The 5,796-nt window shown below is 42.1% G+C and overlaps 1 long non-coding RNA gene across 2 annotated transcripts; it reads left to right on the plus strand.

The window, feature by feature from the left end:
* The first annotated feature begins 690 nt into the window (after positions 1 to 690).
* LOC112944084 lies at positions 691 to 4,898 on the plus strand. Of its 2 annotated transcripts, none has more exons than XR_003248709.1 (4): positions 691 to 864; positions 1,291 to 1,614; positions 3,260 to 3,386; positions 4,001 to 4,898. It is a non-coding gene; the product is annotated as an uncharacterized LOC112944084 (long non-coding RNA). The 2 variants fall into 2 exon arrangements; XR_003248710.1 differs by having other exon boundaries at positions 1,291 to 1,431.
* Positions 4,899 to 5,796: the final 898 nt, after the last annotated feature.

The raw sequence follows: 5,796 nt of genomic DNA on the forward strand, positions 1-5,796 counted from the left end.
AGCGGCGGGCGCGGGGCGGGAGGCGGCGGTTGGGACGGCTCAAACGGCCGCGGCAGTTGGCTGGGGGTGGTTAGACAGCGGGTTGTGACGGGCGCTTTCCGGGGGTGGGGTGGCGTTGGTGAGGAGGAGGAAGCGTTTCTCACTATTCTTACCGTTTGTCGTGACCGGGAACGGATAGGTGATCCTGCTGAGCGCAGGATTCGGGCCCTGGAAGCCAGGAAGGGACCGCGAAAAGAGAGAGGCGGCATTAAACATTTAATCAGTCTGCCCTGGCGTTGTCAGCTCTATCTGAGGCTCTGGCCGGGCCCACTCCTTCAAAAAGGAAACTCGAGGAGTTTTTGAATAATTTAAGGTTGAGGCTGCAGTGGTGGTTCTTTGGCTTCCGTTGTGATGCCAGAAAAGGCAATGGCATTTCTGCACACAGAAAAAAATCACTGCAAACCAGAAAGTGCCGAGTCGTTAATCGCTGGTCACTAAACAATTTCCACTAACAAACCTGAGTCACTGGTGCTGTGAGTTGATCTCAAGGTCGTGGTTGTGAAACAAGCTGCAGCCAAGTGCTAGGGCATTTGGGCTTTTCAATCCTGAATATTCACTATTTGCTATTTTACTTCATTAAAAAAAAAAAAACCCTACATTTTAGGTTCCCTTGTTCACAGCTACCTGTTGTTTTTTGTTTTTCAGTGAGAAGTATGTACAGTTATGGTGAAAACAGGAGCAAGCTACGACAGTGTTAACATTCATGTTTACTTTCCCTCGTTGTGCGCTGACTGTTACCACAGCCCTTTGATTCGGAGCATTTGGCTGTGCTTGGAAATGCAGATGTGCCATTTCAGCAACTGCGGTCCAAAGAGGACATAGCAGGTACTCTGCAAACCCTGTGTTTCATATAGGAGGCAGCACATAAAGCACAAACACAGGCCTTCCTGCAGTTGCAGTGTTGAACAGAGTAGAAACAGTCATTAAAGACACAGAGTGCAATTGGCACTGCTTTTAGGCACCCAGTTTGGGTGCTGAAACATATGCAGGAACGACGCCAGGCCTCAGCAGGGTGATTCAAAGCGCCCTGTGAGACAAATGCAAAATTCATGTGGCCTGTAATAGAGTAGGTAAGAGGATGCCTGGTGCTGCAGCCCGGCAGGAAGGATCCCCCCGCCCCCAGGAGTGACAAAACATGGAGCTGTGCTGAGCTTGGGGTAGTATTTACATGGTTTGTCCGGCAGCTATGGGAAAAGGCACAAGGAGTCTTTGAAAACCAAGATTTATCCTTCCTTTACCCATCCTTCCCAGGGCTCCTGTCACAAAGCTGCGTGTGTTTCACTCCCATTTGCCTCGAACATCTTGCAGCGCTTTCTGATGGCAGCGCAGCAGGTGGAGAGCAGACCCACGCCGTTCACGAGGCTGCTCGGAGCATCCGGATGTGAGAGCTGGGTATGAAAAGGGCCCAACACCCGCACACTTATTTGCTAGTGAATAGCCTTGGACTAGAGTGGTACATGTGGGAACCCCAGTGTTTCTGCTGAGAGAAGCTGCTGTGCTTCCGTTTGGCTGCATGCAAACTGAGTGTGCTTCAAACCCATCTGCTGGACCAGCTTTCCAAGCAACCAGGGCCGAGTAAGAGTGCTTGTCTGTCTCTATTAAACCTAAAGGAGAATTTATGTCAAGGATGCTTCACACAGCTGTCCAGGAAACTATAAGGCATCAATTGCTTTTAGGTCCCTACAGATTTAGACAGTGCTGGGGATGAGAAGTTTTGAATCTCTCTGAGATTTCGAAGCCTAAAATCTGCCACTTCTCCCACAGGCAGAGCATTTGGACAGTCTGAATGTCCTTCGTAATGAGCATTGTGTTGAAAATGTAAAAGGGAGGTTTTGTCTACAAGGACCAAAATTTTCATTTTAAAAGCAGGTGTGGTCTACACATAAGATGCTTTGTAACTCGAGGTGTGACCAAAGCTTGTAACATAATTTCCAGTCCAGAAAACAGTGATTCACATGCTTGGATCTTCGAGCTCATGAGTTCATGAACCTCAGTGAGACAATTTGTATCTGTAAGACTAAGAATTTGTGAATCTCTAGAAATAGCCATCTCAAAATTTAGCCATTCCATAATATTTAGCCAATCATGATGCCTTGAACACACTGTTTTAGAGGGGTTTTTTTGTTTTCTTTGATAACATATTAACCAAAAATGGATAATTTCTTATTCTTGCGTTTGCTGCTTCATTTACTCTACAATTTAGCTAAATTTTGTTGAATGAAAGGAAAATTGCTCAACATATGTATGACCTAGTGACACTGAGCTGATTAAGCATGTAAGCCTAAAAGGTTTTTATCTTTCAATCCAAAAACATGTAGTCACTGGTACTAGGAAGTGTCTCTTGATGTAAACTCATGTCTGTGCTTGATAACAAGCACATTAATATCTTTACCAAAGCAGGAATCATGGTCTTTGTATTCATTGTCTTTCCTATTTTATGAGATATTTAAATGGTCCAAATCTGAATATGATTCAAATATAACAAGTTGATGATGATTCAAGATTTGCATGTTAAGCAAAACTGCAATTTCCTATTAAATACAGAAGAAAATCAGTACAGAATTGCTCCATTGACTTGCTCAAAACAATAAACCGTAGTGTTTTTTCCTCTAAATAGTATTTTTGCATATTACAGTAATCAGATTGATCAGAAATCATCAAGGTTTAAACAGTGCATATTTCAGGAAATTAACCAAAAGCAAGCACAGACCAGCAACAGAACACTGGTAAATAGTTAGGCCTTCTCTGAAGCTGGTACTGTCACACCAATCCTCTCATGAAATAGCTAAGAAAGATTAAGTCAAAGACCTCCTAGTAAAGTCAAAGTCCACCTCGAATCTTTAGGCTGCTGAATGTGTGTCTTTAAAAGTGGGGAGAAAGCCAGGATATGCTCGTTTCTGAGGTAACTATTGACTGCAGAAGAGTTGCACAAGGCACAAGTGAGAACATATCCTGCTCACCATATTAGGCTACACCAGTGGAGTGGGTCTGCCTTCACATTCAGCTTCCTATTTAGTCAACGTGAAACTTAGAGCAGCCAAATTGCATTTCATTAGAGCTGCCTTTTGTCACCCAGCCACTCTCTATCTCTGACGTACAACATGAAGTCAAGTTCACTTTAGTTTTACTCTTCAGGGTGCATAATAGTACAGATCAATCTTGCTTGAAGCTCTGAGAAGAAAACTGGTCAACAAAGTCACTTTTTATTTTTTTTTTCCAGGAAAATACCACAACTAAAGCTCTTCTGTGCCATGGAAAGGCCTTTCTCAGGAGCCTTCTCATTATTCCAGGCAAGAAATGATGGCAGCTCCTGCAGACACATCTGAACAGGCTGCACATCTGAACAGGTGAGGAAAGCAGCACTAACACAGGTCTCTGTACACCTGCAAAATCTGAAGCAAAGGCTGCGCTCGGCGGTGAGAGGTGGTGGCTGCGCTGGCCGCAGTCAGTGCAGCCAGCCTCGCTCTCGGCTGCCGCGCAGCTCCCCAGCTTCCCCAGGGTGCCGGGAGTTCCGTGTGCAAAAGGAAAAACCTCAGGAAATTAAAGATTATAAACGTGAAGCACAAGGTGCACAAACTGTGAACATGCTAAAAAAAAAATCTACTGATGGGAGAGAGGGAATCCTAACAAATGTCAGAGGTTATTAGGCATATCACGTAGCACACTAAGAAAAGGCACTTTGCATCTCCCAGAATGAGGCAAAATATAGCACATCCATAGACCAGCAGAGCACAGTAGTAACGAGCAAGACAATAAAATTTGCTAGCAAGAAAAGACAAATTTGAATAGGAGATAAATAGAGACCTTGGCATGAATATACTTGATAGAACTAGCCACTTTTCAAGCACTTGAAGACCCTGAAACATTGCAACATATATAGTCTTCTTGACAAAAGACAATTACTGCTGCTTTCTTTTACAATGCAGTGCATGACAAACAGCATAACACCTTTTCTCTTCAGATGTACCACTGGAAGCCTGGACAGAAATTGCTCCACAGCCTGGCTGGACTGAGTGATGAGCTAGACATGAGGCACCAGAATCTTTGCTCCATTTTCTGGAGGAAGGAGCAAGAAATAAACAAAACAAAACAACCCCCCTTTTGGAGCCTTTCCAACTGCCCAGTTGGACGGAGGGGCCAGGTCTACAAACAAACTGCTGCGAGCCAGGAAGTGACCTGGATTGGATTGTCTGCTCCAGCGGAAACACAGAGGCAGTTGCTGCCAGCAGACAAGGGCATAGTTATATAAACAACCCTCGTAGGCACTCCTGGAGTAACTTCTGCTGTATCTTGAAAAGAGATAGACACCAATCCACAGAGTAAATATCTGGTCACCAAATGGCTCAAACTAGTATCAACCATGAATACAGACACAGTGCAGGGTCCTTTTGCTTTTATGCTTTAAAAGTGCATAAATAAATAAATAATTCTGTGACCAACATATGGCACAAATTCACAGTGTGATTTTAAATCAAATCAAAACAAAATTCCACTGGAATGCTGAAGGCTTCATACCTCCATAAGGACAATTTCTGTGGCAAATACCATTTTCCCACTGAAGCCATTTGGTGGGTACAGGAAAATCTAAGATGCTAGAAATTCTTCTTTTAACCAGGGCAGGAGGGAAAAATAAAAGTCATCTTCAGAAACTCGAACAAGCTGAACTCAGAAGAAGCCTGGAAAACTTTATCCTGTAAAATTAAAGTTGCAGAAAGTTAGGAGTATATCAAAGCAGAAACTAAAAATGAGTTTCCTGATGGTATCATCTATCTATAAAACAACATAGAATTATCTGGATCTCCTCACCCCCATTGTAAGTGGAGTGATTATGTCTATTACAAATCCCTGTGTAGGTTAAGCTACCATTTCTGCTGCTAGTTGGTCAGCTATGAATCCATTTCTCTTCCTTCTGCTGTTCTAACTCCTAAGCTCTCTTTCCATGAATAAATGTCAAGCTCTGTCTCTCATCCCACCTTATCCCACTTCGCCCATTTACACGTATCACATTTCTTGCAGTTGGATTAGTTTTGCAGTCCTTGCTCAAATAGTTCTTCTTCTGAAGACAAAAGTTTAAAGCAAACTACAAATTGGTCTGACTTTAAACTAGCTTTGATTTTCCTGGCTTTGCGTTTAGGTATGTGTTACTAAACAATATCTACACTCCCTGTGTTTTCACACCCCATTCAGCTCTGCTCTGCTGAAGACTTATGTCAAATCCATAACATCTCTAACTGGAATGAGAAAATGTAATATTTGAGCTGTCTCAATTTGTTTTTTCTTGCTTTTTTTTAATATCATTCATAGAGCTTCAAACATATACAAAGTGCTTTCACAATAATAAAACATGTTCCCTTTCGAAAGCATGAATATAAAGAAGGCAAAACACAAACATAAATTTAATTTCATCCTCTCCCTGCAATACAGAAACATGGAAGAATTGTTTGTATATCAACCTGGTTGGGGATCCTTAAACTAAATCGTTATAGAAATATTTATATTTTACAAGAAGCAGACATAAAAAGCTTTTTTAAATCTTGAGTCTGTGAAAAAATAACAGTTTTGAACTTATAATAACTAACTTTAGATGATTAACTTTAGATTACACATTTCCTAACTTTGCAATAAATGGAGTTGGCTTTGTATGATCTTTCTGCAGGTAAAATTGCAGAAGTTGCATTACTTGAGATTCACAGAACAAAGTTTTGCAACACAGAAGTTACAGACAGCTCCTTTTGCACTGTGAAGTTTCATGTGATA

Source organism: Nothoprocta perdicaria, unplaced genomic scaffold, assembly GCF_003342845.1.
Source record: "Nothoprocta perdicaria isolate Ctin4 unplaced genomic scaffold, notPer1 scaffold_16, whole genome shotgun sequence".
Classification (NCBI taxonomy): Eukaryota; Metazoa; Chordata; class Aves; order Tinamiformes; family Tinamidae; genus Nothoprocta; species Nothoprocta perdicaria.